Here is a 15,299-nt window from a genome sequence, read left to right as displayed (position 1 = left end):
TTATTTTTAATAAAACCACTACCACCACCACCATTTATGCAAGGCAGAGAACTTCAAATGAAATTGTTTTTTGGGGAAAGGAAATGGCGCTGTAACTGTCTCACATCTCGGCGGACACGTGAACCGCGCCGTAAGGGAATAGATGAAGGAGGAACTGAAAGAAAAAAAAAACAGAAAGAGGTGCCGTAGTGGAGGGCTTCGGAATAATTTCAACCACCTGGCGACCTTTAACGTGCACTGAAATCCCACATTGCGTTTATTATTAGTTTCGCCTCCATCGAAACGCTTCCGCCGCGATCGGGTTCGAACCCGGGTGTCAGTGCACCCTTTTAGAGATTGCGGACACAATCAGAGGTGCGAAAAAGACGAGGTGAACTCTCAATGTGACATATTCGTTCAAGAGAAAATATTAATACCGTTAATTCCGGCGTCCAGCTCGTGGTCTATAGATGTTTAAAAGTTAGAATATTTGGATATGCGCACTATCTATAGGTAGGGACATTTTCTTTTTCAATTCCCAATTCCAATATAGTATATGTAACGGGTGAGGATATACACTGAATGCTGACTGGACGATGGAAATTATGGTGATTTAACCGCAGTTCGCTTTTTTACCACGTTCTTTTAACACTGCTGGCATGTTTTTTTGCAGTTTTTCATCTCGTGTAAGAACCCTGTTGAATCTGTCAGTACATAACCTAGTATGGTAATCCGGCACCAAATACACAGGTGGATCTCGGTAGCATGCTCCAGTCTTTTCGTCAACAACGCGGCTCGTACCAATTCGCGTTGTGTGGCATATGCGTAGCGTTATGAAAGCTTTTAGTTCAAAATTAGCTCTCGCCGCATACCCCGGGTTTCAGCGATGTGTGTCTGTGTGAAGCCTCTGAGCAGCAAGTGTAACTGGCTCACGGCGTCAGTGGGCACCTCAGTCGTGCTGTGAGTAGGCGGTGTCGTCCACTTGCAAATTAAGGCAATTACGAGCCTTTCCCTTTCTCAAAGCCAGCGGAAGGTTTAGATTGTGTTGATTTTGAGGAAAGGAAAGGCGGAAACATACGCAACAATTCTGGACAAAAGCATTTTTGTGCGGGAAACCGTTTACGAACGCAGTTTTTCATATATTTTAATATTTCACTATAACTATCAATATATCCGCAGATCACCCGAAGACGGTCTTGCACATCTTCTATTAACGTTTTGTTTATCGTCAAAAGCGTTCCCCCCCCCCCCCTCCCCCTTTGTTTTATATGGCAGTCTTTAGCCGCCGCGGTGGCTCAGTGGTTATGGCGCTCGGCTGCTGACCCGAAAGACGCGGGTTCGATCCCGGCCGCGGCGGTCGAATGTCGATGGAGGCGAAATTCTAGAGGCCCGTGTACTGTGCGATGTCAGTGCACGTTAAAGAACCCCAGGTGGTCGAAATTTCCGGAGCCCTTCACTACGGCGTTCCTCATAGGCTTAGTCGCTTTGGGACGTTAAGCTTTCACAAATCACATATGGCAGTCTTAACTGTTCGATGTAATCTATGGAAGCACTATAAAAGAAATATTTTGCAACTTATCAGAAGAAGGAACTATTGCCTTCAATATTTTCATAACAGTATCTTACAATATTAATTTCCAACATTTTATCCAAGAATGTTGGACATAACTGGCTCCCTGGATAAGTGGACATCTCACTCACGCTTTGAGGTACGTGGCGGTGGTGTCCACCATGAAAAAAAAAAGCCGTGCTTTTTCACATTATTAAGGGGAAAGTCTTTCTTGGCTCATGAGTGGCGTAGACGGAAGCTGTCCACACAAACTAAAAATAATAATAATTAATAATTGGTTTTGGGGGGAAAGGAAATGCCGTAGTATCTGTCTCATATACCGTTGGACACTTGAACCACGCCGTAAGGGAAGGGATATAGGAGGGAGTGAAAGAAGAAAGGAAGAATAGGTGCCGTAGTGGAGGGCTCCGGAATAATTTCGACCACCTGGGGATCTTTAACGTGCACTGACATCGCACAGCACACGGGCGCCTTAGCGTTTTTCCTCCATAAAAACGCAGCCGCCGCGGTCGGGTTCGAACCCGGGAACTCCGGATCAGTAGTCGAGCGCCCTAACCACACAAACTGTCAGCCATAAGTTGCGTGGTAAATAAAACAAAACTGTAAAAGTTGAGTAACCAACAGTTCTTAAGCAACATGTATGTAATGAAATAGAAAAACCAGAAATTAATTTTAAAAAATACGAACAAAAGTTAAAAATCAAACAAAATTGATCTTAGCCCATAATAAGACGAGAAGCAAAGAAAGACAAAAAAGAAACAAAAATTACAGCAAAGAAAAGGAAATGAAAAATGAAAGAAAAGAGAGGACAGAGAAAGGCTTTCGCATTTGCGCTCATTAGCAGATTTAAGTGCATTCCTCTAATTCCTTCGCACTTAGTAATGCTACTGCGCCAATAATTTCTTGTCACGCGGCTCGCGTTCTTTATTTCGCTCTTTCAAACCAGGGTAGATAGCGATTGTCCGGACCCGTGGGGTATCTGTTACGGGTCCACGTTGGACTTATTTTTGGAAATGTGGCGGAGAGTTTGAAGGATGCTTCACTCCCGCCACCGGTTGGCCTGGTATTGCACTACCTCCGGGATCGCCCTTGTCTTTAGCGCGTCTTTACTATCCTTTCTTTCTATCCCATCTTTCAACTCTCCTTCTATCTGCACGTGGTAGCGATTGTTGCTCGGCTTGAGCCAGTGAGCAGGCCTGTGCACTTTCTTTCTTCCTGGCAGCAACAGACAGACACCAAACGTCTGTGAAAGATAAAGCAGCTATGACTTCAAGAAGGAAGCACCCGCTTCAAGACATTCTCCCGCGTTCTCATTTATGGCGCAGTCGAACGAAGCGTGATTGGATGGGAAACATTCTATAGCAAAAGATAAAGACGAAGCACGGAGCAATCAGGCTACACGCACGTGCAGCGCCATATTCGAACACTGAGCTACGCTTAGCACCACGATTCTTTTCGTTAAACCATGAGCGCATCCACGTTGCATTCTGCCAGTTTCCCTTGCCTCCCGAAGCCGAAAGTGAGCCGCGCCGCATCTCATGCAGCTCCTACCGCGCGAGCGAAGTCCTGTCCATCGGTTCTCGATGGGGCCAAGGAAGGCTCAAAGGCGCGGCCCGTTCCTACTGGCCAAGAAAAAAGCAGCCACGAGGAAGGTCGCCAGCTCAACGCAAGTCAAGAATTGGAGCAGAAGGTTCCGCCCCGAACTTTCGCGGCCATGAAATTTTCTGCTCTACAGAAACCGAAGGGTACGAATAACGTGGCTCCGGCTCGAGCTGAGAGATCTGCCGCCCCAGCAAGCGCCACTCAAACTGTCGTTGCGACTGGCGGCGTCGGCGGTTCCAGCCAAGCAACCGCTCTCTTAGAGGCCTCCGAAGGAAGCACCTTCACTACAGCGGAGTCCGCAGCTAAGTCGCCCAGCGCCAAGGACATCAGCGTCTCCGAGCGCTCCAGCGCCTATGAAACGGCTCAAGAGGTGGGCGCCCTGAGGAGCTGTTGGAACCATATTCTTCGAAGAAAGCGTCGTAAATCTGCGCTAGTAGCAACGACATGCTATGATTTGTGCGAGGATGACCCGCAGGGTTCGCCGGGGAGCAACGCTGCGACCGAAGTATCTCCTGAGAAGAAGGATGATGGGGAAACATCGCCTCCTTCGTCAACCGCTCACCAGGATAGCGGGACGCCTGCGGAGCCGAAAACCAGCGATGCCGAGAATTCCGACGCGGCAACAACGGCTTCGATTCAACCGTCAAACAACGCTGAGAGCCAGCCGGTGGGTTGTAAACCCGGCGTTGCAGCTCAAGTCTGCGACTCAAGTTTCCTGCCAGAGAGGAAGCAGACGCATCGCACTCCGTCGTCTTTCAAAGAGTGGCCTAAGCACGAATCGGAGACAATACCGGATCCAGCGAGTGTTATTTTTATGAAGACGCAACCGCAACAGCTATCAGCGGATTCGTCGAGCCTCAGTGTTGGACGCAGAGGTTCGTCGATACCCTCAAAAACAGCGCAAGCGTTGTCGCTGAAGAAAAACGGCCAACGCGTGTACTGGGAGTCACTCTTCGAATCCAGTGCTCATACATCTCCGCAGACGCCGACAGCCCGGAAAGCCGGCGCGACTGCAAACGAAGCACTTGGCCACAGTGAGGAGAAAGACGATAGTGGTGCTTCAGATGCTATGGGGAAGACGATACATAGAAAATCTATCGACATTAAACGTACGTCCAGCGCGGACCTTGTGAACGTGGTTCTAGAAGTTAACTCGTCCTTGTACAGCCCGCATTTTCTCCTCAACTTTGACGAAGACCAGATCGAAGATCCCACTCCATTGGGAGCCGCAGGTGCCCGTAGGCTTTCCTTACCCGAGGCTCAGGCTCAGCAGCTTTCTCTGACGTCACCGTTTTCCGAACAGCGCACTGAGATATCGCCCCAGAGCGGCACCCTTGCATCGACATCCCAAGCCGCGACTGCAGGGCAGTCGGTAGAGCCTGCGGAAGGGTCCAAGCCATCCAAAGTCACGTTCACTATGACAAGCATCCTCAGTGACATCGTAGTGACCGTGACGTCGCAGCGATACTGGATCCTGTTAACGTTCTGCGCGCTGTCCATGATCAACGCTTTTCAATGGATACAGTATTCCATCATCGCCAGCGTAATTAAGGACCACTACGGCGTAAGCGACGCTACGATCTCTTGGACGTCCATGCTGTACCTCATCGGCTACATGGTGTTGGCGTTTCCGTCGGCCTGGATCCTCGACAATATGGGTCTGCGAGTAACCGTGCTCATTGGTGCCGCCGGTACTGCCATAGGAGCCTGCATAAAAACGTTCGCCGTCAAGCCCGGACAGTTCGCCCTCGTCATCTGCGGCCAAGCATTCCCGGCGTTTGCGCAAGCCTTCATTCTGGGCATCCCGCCGCGTCTTTCTTCGGCTTGGTTCAGGTACGAAGAAATTTCGACCGCTTGCTCGCTGGGTGTGCTCGGGAACAATCTGGGGATCGCCCTGGGCTTCGTCATTCCGCCAAATGTCGTGCACGTCGATGACGTGGAGAGCTCCCTTCTCTACCTGTCCGCGACCGTGGCGGTGGCGAGCTGTGTCTGCCTCTTCGTCATCCTGGTGGCCTTCAAGGACCAACCAGAGCACCCGCCCAGTTACTCCGAGATGCTGACTCGTCGTTCGACGACGAGGCTTTCTTTCGCCGCCACTTTCGGCGCCCTGCTCGGAGACTTCAACTTCTGCCTCCTGCTCCTCTCCTACGGCCTTAATACGGGCGCCTTCTACTCGCTTTCGACGCTGCTGAACCCAGTGGTCCTCGTCTATTTTCCTGGCGAGGAGACGTTCGCCGGTTGGTTGGGGCTGGCGCTGATCCTGGCCGGCCTCGTCGGCTCCTGGCTGTGCGGGGTGACGCTCGACCGAACGGGGAAGTACAAGGAAGTGACGCTGTTCACCTACGCCTTCTCGACCGTCGGCCTGTTCGCCTACACGTTCATCCTGTCGGCCAGATCCCACCTGCTGTCGCTGTTTGCCTGTCTCTTCCTCGGCTTCTTCATGACCGGCTACATACCCATCGGTCTGCAGTTTGCCGCCGAGATAACTTACCCGATGCCCGAAGGGATGAGCGCCAACATAATGAACGTGTCCGCCCAGGCTATAGGGTTCCTCATGATCCTCGGGTCGTCACACATCCAGGAGACCTACGGCGACTTCGTATCCAACATCTGCCTGTCGGCACTGCTGGTCGTGGGATGCCTGATGACGGCGAACACCAGAGCGAGGCTCAAAAGGCAGGAAGCCTACAGGGAGGGGGCGAAAAGGCGCAGTGGGCCTACAGTACCCTCGACCGGGGACCACAGCCCCGCGCAAGGAAGCCAGCGCACTATTCCGTCCGGTGGTAGCCCAGCGTCCAGTGACCGCCGTGAGGACAGTGGGCAGTCGGCAACCCAGAGCGCACGTGTGTCAGATTGAAAGGAACGAGGGTGCGCTGACAGGAATTGTTATTTGAAAAGTGGACGCATTACTTTGTATTTATTGTTTAACGGTCAGGGTGCACCCCTGAGAATAATATGGTAACACCGGCTGCTGGACATACACATTTGCGGAAAACACTAGGCTATGAAACTTTCTGTGCCACACGATTTTCGTTCTCTGATTTCCCGCAACTTGAATTGATGTGTGATGTAGCGCGGTGCTATTTCGTGTTAAGTGCGCTTGAGCTTTCTGACCTGTGGGGTGCCTTAAAATATTTATGGCTGTGTTTAGAGAAAACGATGATAGTTCATTTTATTTTTGTTGATTGTGATGCTTAAGCATGGTATTGTTATTTTTGGTTAAATTGACTTGAGAGGAGGAGGGGCTAATTAAACAACTGAACGGACTGCTGACTGCTTCTTCAAGGAATTGTTGTGCAACAGCGTGAAACACGTAGACGTAAAGAGTGGACGACGGTTGACACAACTGTTCTTTTACTCAGATTATGTATAATAAATGGCAATCCTCTGGTGAAGGAGCGAAGAAGCAGAAACCAAACGCACGTGTTGCGCGTCTAATCAATTAATTCATTATATAGCAAGACAGCTTGATGACACACAGTTTTTTTTTTCATTCTTTACGTAGTACGTATAGCAAGTTTCTTGTTCGTCGGGTGGTGTGTTTAAACAAGAAATCACTGCTATCCAACGATGGGAAACATGATTTTCACTCTCAGGAGTCAGGAATAGTCAACAACGTTGGTGGACCGGGCAGTTAACACAGAATCGCCAACTCACCCGTTTAACTGTTACGTTATTTATGCAATAATATCAGCATATGCTATTCCCTTACTTTATTTCGGATGAATGAGTGGTATAACAAGAATTATTGGGAAGAGAACTCGCTAGGTAAGAGGAAGCCTACGCAACCTGTAGGATGAAAGTTTCTGGTCCAAGAACAGCAGCTTGCCAATGCTATCTGCTGTTTTTGTTAACATTTCCAACAATGCCAGATTTATGAGCTAGATGCAGGTCAACATTTTAAAGGAGACCTCATCTTAACTCTCGCTTGACATATACCACAGATGCGTGCACCTCTTGGGTATTAGAACTTCAAGTGATTTACAATGCCATTGATTTACTTCCGCTCGTTCAACCCCCCCCCCCCCCCCCCCCACGTCTTCAATATATATAGTTCACCTCAACACCGGCACCCTCGCCGCCCTTAAACAACTAAAGGCTGTCAGGTGCACGTTCTATATTACACAATCAATTCATCAGCTGTGCACACAGTATCCTTGTCCTGTGCATATGCGCTGGAATCGCTGCCATGCTCACGATAAGCATAATATTCACTTGGATTTTATGGTACACCTTGACGCATCTGACGACCAGCCACCTATCTCTAGCTGGCCAGAAGCGCTACTCTCCCACGTATCCGAATAAGAAGTTATGCGCCTGCGAACACGAGAACTAAGTCCTCCGCATTCGCACCCACTCCCTCGTAGTCTTAAGCTGGAGGAGGAGGCATACGTGCGCCGGATAAGGGCAGGGGCAGATCTTATCGCATGTGTCCATTATCGGTGGCATGACAAGCAACTGTGAACGACTGACAAGTGCCCTCACTGTGGCACTTCACTGGACTTGTGTGATATGCGTCACTTGCTGTGGACGAGCCAGCCACGGGCTTCTGTGCGAAAATGCTTCCTCAGGCAGGCGGGCCTGCGGTGGCAGAGTGACCCATCGAAAACCGCTGCGTCGACAATATCTGCGTCTCTCTGAGCAAAATTGGTCTCCACCCCTTTGAAAATGTTTCCTACATATCCCCTTTCTCCTTTTCTGGCCTATTCCTTGTGGCACACTTCAAAAACAATAAAAATGCATTGTGCTGCTTAGAGAGAAACAAAAGAAGTTAATAAATTAGCCACGCGAGGCTTCGATGGAAAGGCAGAGAAGGAGACGAAGAAGAGAAAACGCCAAGGCCAAGAACACGCGCGTCCTGGTTGTGTTGCAGCCTATCTGACTCTTTTTTGCCACCAGCGCCGTCACCAGCCATTCTATATTCCGTCCAACTTTCCGCCATACCTCTGCATCTGAATGAAGCCGACAGAGCGACAGCGCAAGTCACCGGCTGGCAACGACACTAGTGTCGAGCGTCAGGTAGCGCCGCAAGATGACGGCCAATCTTCGCCCACCTGGCATGCTCAGAGTTCTCCCCAGGCGCAAGTCGCTGAAGAACACGGACTCCGTCCAACCCAGCATCGCGTTGCTGACGACTGGTCGCCGCTGCTGCAACTGGACAGTGAGAGCAGTCACTACCCTGAGAGCACCGAGAGCGAAGGAGCCCAGCGGGCCTCTTCCGTCTGCAGCCTGCCCAATGAACGCGCCTCCAAAGCGGTGAGTTCAGGATCGTTGGTCTCCCGCACAGCCGTGCAAAAAAGGAAAAGCTCTCCCGAGCACAAGAAGCCAGTATCGGGGGCACAAGAAAGCGTACCGCAAAGCAAAGAGCAAGTACTAGTTGAAACACCTCCTAGTACCGAGCTCTACGACAGTGCAAAGCCGGCGGTCACTTTCTCAAGCGAGGTCTTGTCACTGCAAAAGCGAACTGCTCCAAGTTCGCCCTATCTAGCGTCGATACTAAAGAAGCCCACTGCACCTGTGATGAGCTCTACAGATAGTGAACCCAGCAGTCCTCCAGCAGACTATCCAGTATCGATACTAAAGAAACCCACCGCTGCTGCATTGAGCTCGCCGGAGAGTGAACCAAGCAGTCCTTCTACGGGTTATCCAAGATCGACACTGAAGAAACCCACCGTGGCTGCACTGAGCTCGGCGGATAGTGTTCCGAGTGGTTCTGCTGAAAGCATCAGTTTCGCTAATGCCCAGCCACGCAGAGAAGATAGGCCATGGTTTGCAGCTTTATTATACGAACCATCATCTTTGGAAAGCCAGGCCTCCACTCACCCTTCCAAGACTACGATGAATATAAGCAAGCCAGTCCTTTCTTCGCCAAATACCCATCGCGTGCAGCCAATAGTACAGCAGGACACGAAAGACGAGCGTCCCAAATCGATGTCCCCGAACAGGAACGTCGTCGATGACGGAGGCTATAGTCTCGACAGCAGCGTGGGAGCTAGCAGCATGGACAGGGAGATAATCGCACAGTCCGGTGCAAGACAGAAAAGTGAAACTTTGTCTCCGTCATCAGAAAGAGCTTGGGAGAACGAAAGTGACGACTTGGCTCCAGCGGTTCGCAAGCCACCGAGAAGGAAGTTTATGAAATGGAAGAGGTTCTTCGGTGAGCCCAACGACCGGCGGAAATATTGGGAGACACTCACTGAGAAAGATACAGGCTCTTCTGGCTGCGAGCCACCGCAAGACTCGCCTGCAAAAGTTTCTTCTGACAAGGACGCCATCATACCGGCAACCGAAGACGTGCTGAGCGCCACCAGTGGTACAGAAGACACGCAACACTCAGATGGCGCTTGCAAGAAAGTTCTGCTTGTGTCTGCTTCAACGCAACCCACCATTGCCCCCGTGGCCCCTCCAAGCCGGTTTGGTGTTACGGGTGTGCAGGAAATCGACAGTGACGACAGCGGCTGTTCGCCAGGCGAAGTGACAGCTGCTTCCCAGTCGTCTCTGCAGATTCACTTTCGGCTGCCGAAACCAAAGGAGGCTGCCGCTCGACAGGATGGCGGGCTTGCATCAGGAGAGGAGCGCGACATGACAACGCTTTGGAAGACTACAGCGTTCAGCCGCTTCACAATGTCTCTGTCAACCGCTGTTCGAGACGTCATTGTTATGGCCACGACGCGGAGGTTCTTCATGCTAATAATTTATTGCGTTGCTACCCTCATGCCGGCATTCCAGTGGATTCAGTACTCAATCATCTCGAACATAGTCCAGCAGTACTACCACGTCAGCAGCGGCATGGTGTCCTGGACGTCGATGATTTTCTACGTTGTATACGTGACTATGGCTCTCCCCTGCGCATGGGTTCTGGATAACTACGGCATCCGCGTAACTGTTCTTTGTGGAGCCTGCAGCTCGGCGATTGGCTCGTGCATCAAGCTGTTCAGCATAGACCCCGACCGATTCGGCTATGTGATCATTGGACAAGCTTTGCCAGCGTTAGCCACAGCTTTCACCGCAGCTGTGCCATCACGCCTTGCATCGGCATGGTTCAAGTACGAAGAGATATCTACGGCCACCTCGGCAGGAATGCTAGGCGTCCATGTGGGCATAGCACTAGGATTCTTCGTGCCACCCCAAGCCATCAACCGGGAGGACATCGGAGGGTCTCTCAGGGCTCTTTGCATCGGAGTCGCCGCCGTAAGCTGCGCGGCATTTTTGCTGACTATTGCGTTTTTTTCTGAAAAGCCCAAGCACCCGCCCAGCTTTTCCGAGATGCTTAACCGATATGCCAAAACGAAGGCTTCGTTCAGAGAAGGCATGCAGACCTTGATGAGTGACCGCGACTTCATCCTCTTGCTGCTGTCCTATGGAATCAACACCGGTGGCTTCTATTCCATTTCGACCCTACTGAACCCGGTGATTATAACCTACTTCCCCAGCGAGGAGAGCTTCGCGGGAATTCTCGGGCTGTCTATGGTTTTCTCCGGGCTTCTCGGCTCCTGGGTCGGCGGCGTGATTGTCGACAAGACAAATATGTTCAAGGAAGTCACACTGGCCGCTTACATCTTTTCGACGATAGCACTGTTTCTGCACACACTCCTGCTGCTGGCTCGATCCCACGCACTGACAACAATCGCCTGCCTGTTCCTCGGCTTCTTCATGACAGGATACATGCCTCTCGGTGTACAGCTCGGGGCCGAAATAACTTATCCGCTAAATGAGGGGATGCCTTCAAGCCTGCTGATTATAGCCGCCCAAGGCGCGAGCTTAGTAATCACCCCGATTTGTACATTTGTGCAAGCCGAGTTCGGATATGTTGCCTCCAACCTAGTGGTCACTGGAATGTTTGTCATCGGTTGCCTGCTGACGGTTATGCTTCGCGCAGAGCTGAAGAGGCACAAGGCCTATAAGCGTGAGTTAGTAAAGCGTTTGCCGACGGCGACACCTACGACACGTCGGCGCAGCTCGTCCACTGAGGAATCCGACACTGAAACAGCTCAAATAGCTGACACAGAATCTGCCGAATCTTCGTCATAAGATGCCCGCTATATGTTATTTTTGTGCGGCGTTTCCTGCTCCCAGAGAAGTGCTCCGGCTCTGCCTCTTGACAATATGACTATTACATCACTTTATCGCACTCACGGCTCACGTACCACTTTCATGTGAATATGCGAGTGACGGCACTTGCTTCCTGATTCAGCTGTCGCGGTCTTTATTTATTCCTGTGTTTAGCTTTTTACTGGTGATATTGAATCTAGAACTAAGCGTAGCTTTCGAGATAACGTAATTTTCTATATAAAATGTACAGAAGACCTTCTTAATTGAATTGCACTGTTTATTTCTGCTTGAACTTCGATTATCGGCATGTTGATGCATGCCACCCACTGTTTGGTTCCTTCAGCCGAAAACACCAGCATCTTGTAGAATGATGCAAATGACTCTCATCATGCCTTCTTTTTTATTGTTAACGCAAACACCTATGCTATGTTCGAATGCGTCTTCACTGTAGTCCCCCTATATGGTGATAAAACCAGCATTTGGGTGAGTTGGTTGCATTCTTGAGACATGACTGCAGCGCAATAAGCGCATTCACATCAGCAAGAAATACTCGCACACACTTACGAACGTTGCACTCACAAGCGGTTTATTGAAACAAGGCATGCTGAATATAAAGTTGCCTCTACCATGCGTGCACAGAATAAACTAAAAGACAGGTTCCAAAGGCAAACCTAGAGCCGACATACACAGCAATAAACATTTTATCTTGTGGCATAGAGAAGGTCGAATACGTGTTTCTATAGTGTTTAATTTCATTCTTCGGCTGTGAAAAGAAGTGCAATTTTTGTGGAGGCTTCCTATAATGCTTTTTCTCTGTAAAGTTTTGGGGTGGCTGCAATAGATCGAGCATACCGGTTCAGCAAAACCAGTCGTGAGAGTATTGTACAGCCCGCGTGAGGCACGAGAAAGGAAAAAGAAAATACTGTTTCGAATGCTGTAATTTCATGGTGCGAGCTATACGTTAAAAAGACTCAGGCGAGGTGCGCTAACAGCACGCGTTCGTCTTGCGGAATTTTATAACGAAACTTGTTAAAGCGATGCTTAAAAAAAGTGGCAGTGGGGCATTTTGTTGGGCAAAAATGAAATGGAGACTACACCCTTTGTATTGCGGAGGATCAGAACTTGCTTGTCCACTTTATGCTATTGCTATTGTCGCATTTGCTTTGAAAGTTGCTGTCACGCGTGATTAGCTGCGATACATTAGTGGTGCCAGGGACACCAATTCATTCTTTCGGTCTCAGGCACACTTAAATGAGTGGCGATGTATGTTCTGGTTTTGGAAGGGTCACAACTACTGCTTTGTGGCGAGAGAGAAGTGGTTGCATGGACTTGAGCATCTTGTCGTGCCGGGTGTTTTCGTGCATCGGCCCGAGAGCACCTGTTATTAATGAATTTGTTCATATATCTTCATTGACAAGAATGACCTGTGGCCTAATGGGGAAGTGGGCGCTTTAGACCCTCTGCTGCTGGGGATGCTTCTGCGCAGGTACGCAGGAAGCCGCTTCAGGCCGTCATTTCATGATGCTTTCATGATAAGCGTTTCATGGCGCTCGGCGTAATCTTGTAGCAACCATGCGCCCACCTGACAACGATGAAGTTAGAGCGAGCTGAGAGGCACGGGCTATGCACACTGGGTGGTGACGCAGTCGCAAGCGCTTTTTGATGACGACGACAGCGACCCCGCATTAACCTTCACCTTAATTCATCTCCTGTGTATTCGCCACTGCTCTGTAGTAGGTATGTGCCATCTATCTTTATTTGCGACCAACCAACCAACCAAGCAACCAATCTTCACCTTAGCAGCTGAGCGCTGTAAAAGGGGACGGAACGCTGCAGTAATACTCGGCACTCGAGCGCGCTTTGCGGTTAGTGTGAGGAGGGGAAAGGGGCGTGCATTGAAAACCATCTCGCGAAACCCTGTGTCAAAGGGCAGTTTATGCTCTCATTCGCAGCACACGCAGCACATTCGGAGCGATCGTCTGCATTAATTGTCTACCTTTTTTAGTCAGACGACGTTTTATAGAATTCCCTCTCATGACTGAACGCCGATGAGGTCCAAGTCGCTTACCTGCCACAATATTTAAGCTACGCAGCTTCCAGTATTTATTCGTTCCAGCATGCATCGCACCCATTCAGTGTTAGTTCACCACACTCCGGTCTTCATTGCATGCAATCATTTAAAGAACGTTAACTGAGCTCCAACCTCTCATGGTGAATCGCATTGCTTGCGGACAACGATAAACTTTTCCACGAGTTGATTCGCGTAACATTCCCTTGTAGAAAGGTTGCATACTCTTTATCGGACAAATGACAATGAACCGCAAAGTACACGAGAACTGGTTTGCTTTCTTTCTAGTTTACGTGTTTATCTGAATATGCAAGTCACACCAAGAGTAGCTTACTTCTTGTATGATTTATCCGTTTTTTCGCTTTCCTAGCCTCAGACACGAAGTCAGTAATTTAAAACGCTTAGATTCATTACTCTAGGCATAACGCAGAAATAACGTACTGGCACTTCTAATAAGGGTCGGCAAATAAAAATAAATTTAGTGTAGTTTGCCCAACAGTTAACGCCGAAATCAGCACTGGCTGGCATACGAAAATCATTGCGCACAGAAAGCTGCCGCCCGAGCGGGATGCCCATGTGGAGTCACGTTGATGCTCTAGATGACAAATACGAGCCCTGCCAAAGTTCCGGAAATAAGATCTCCTTCAAAATAAAGAAGCATAAAGGAAGGAGAAAGGAATGGTCTATGCGGCTTTTGGTTTTACGTGGCAGATGTCAGCAAGGTGTGCAAAATTACCTGGAGTCAGTTTCATCCATGAAATAACAGATAAGCGTAAGTGACTTCTTTGTCCGCAAAGCGCATATCCCCTCTCCTAATTCATCATGCTGGCCTTTCCTTCCCCACCCTTAAAATGAGTGGAAACTTATCCCTCGCCCAACGTGGTATCTTGTTTCCAGTGCTCGGTAGCTGTTGGCGGACGTCGAGGCATCAGCGCTTTTGTTTGACGAACGCCACACCATCCACATCTGTTTAGCGAAAGTGATGTAATTCGCACCCTCAAGGAGTCGAGTAGCATGACAGATGACTTGCCATTGGACACCACTACTCAGTGTTTCAGCTCAAGAGAGATTAGCATTGGAGATCGTTGCCACTGAGCAACTAGGTATTCTCCCCCTACCCCTCCACCCCCTGGGTCCCCCAATTTTTTGTTTTCTTGTAAATGCCCTGGCAGGGTTCTGTTCTGTGTATTAACGTCTTTGTTGCACTCAGAACGAAAAGGACAAAGAAATAGGCTTAACAGAGCTGCTTGCTACCTCAGTTGGCATAGCAGTATTGAAAATTCAAAGCGCAGGAAAAGCAAGAGACAAGACAACTGGACGGAAGAAGCGCTTGTTTTGAGCAGTCTTCTTACCCCTTGTCTTTTCCCACGGCTTGAATCTTCTAAAAAGTTTAGGTTAACCGTCTAAGGTTCTTTCACAAGTTCTAAATGTTTCACAATATTCAGGCTTTCCTCCATTCTGGAGGGAACATTTCTTTCTATCAGTCATGCTTTAATGCAAGGTCATCCTTCAGTGCTAAGTAATATTCGCTGTTTGTTTGCTCATTTCAATAAAATCCCACCCCTTATCTAATACCCCCGAAAAAAGAGGGCCGTTAAGGTAATAAAAAAAACTGAACGGAACTGAACAGTCAACAGCGCGAGACCTTACCAAGCGACATTATTTTGCCAGTGGTTTCTCTTTCTTTCTTTCTTTCTTTCTTTCTTTCTTTCTTTCTTTCTTTCTTTCTTTCTTTCTTTCTTTCTTTCTTTCTTTCTTTCTTTCTTTCTTTCTTTCTTTCTTTCTTTCTTTCTTTCTTTCTTTCTCTCTCTCTTCCTTTCTCTCTTTCTCTCTCTCTTTCTCTCTCTCTCTTTCTCTCTCTCTTTCTCTCTCTCTTTCTCTCTCTTTCTCTCTCTTTCTCTCTCTTTCTCTCTCTCTCTTTCTTTCTCTCTTTCTTTATTTCTCTCTTTCTTTCTTTCTTTCTCTCTTTCTTTCTTTCTGTGTCAGATCGGTCTTTTCACGTTTTGCGTATCACATTTATAGAAGTGT

At 49.1% G+C, this 15,299-nt stretch overlaps 1 protein-coding gene and 1 pseudogene across 1 annotated transcript in view; both read left to right on the top strand.

Annotated features, from left to right (window-relative positions):
- Window positions 1-15,299, top strand: part of LOC144129249 (uncharacterized) — a 109,893-nt gene that overhangs the window by 69,708 nt on the left and 24,886 nt on the right. The window lies entirely within an intron of this gene.
- On the top strand, window positions 8,108-11,284 carry LOC144127704 (choline/ethanolamine transporter flvcr2a pseudogene; annotated as a pseudogene).

This window comes from Amblyomma americanum, chromosome 4, assembly GCF_052857255.1.
Source record: "Amblyomma americanum isolate KBUSLIRL-KWMA chromosome 4, ASM5285725v1, whole genome shotgun sequence".
In the NCBI taxonomy this organism is placed as follows: domain Eukaryota; kingdom Metazoa; phylum Arthropoda; class Arachnida; order Ixodida; family Ixodidae; genus Amblyomma; species Amblyomma americanum.
This window is presented reverse-complemented; position numbering and strand designations above follow the sequence as displayed.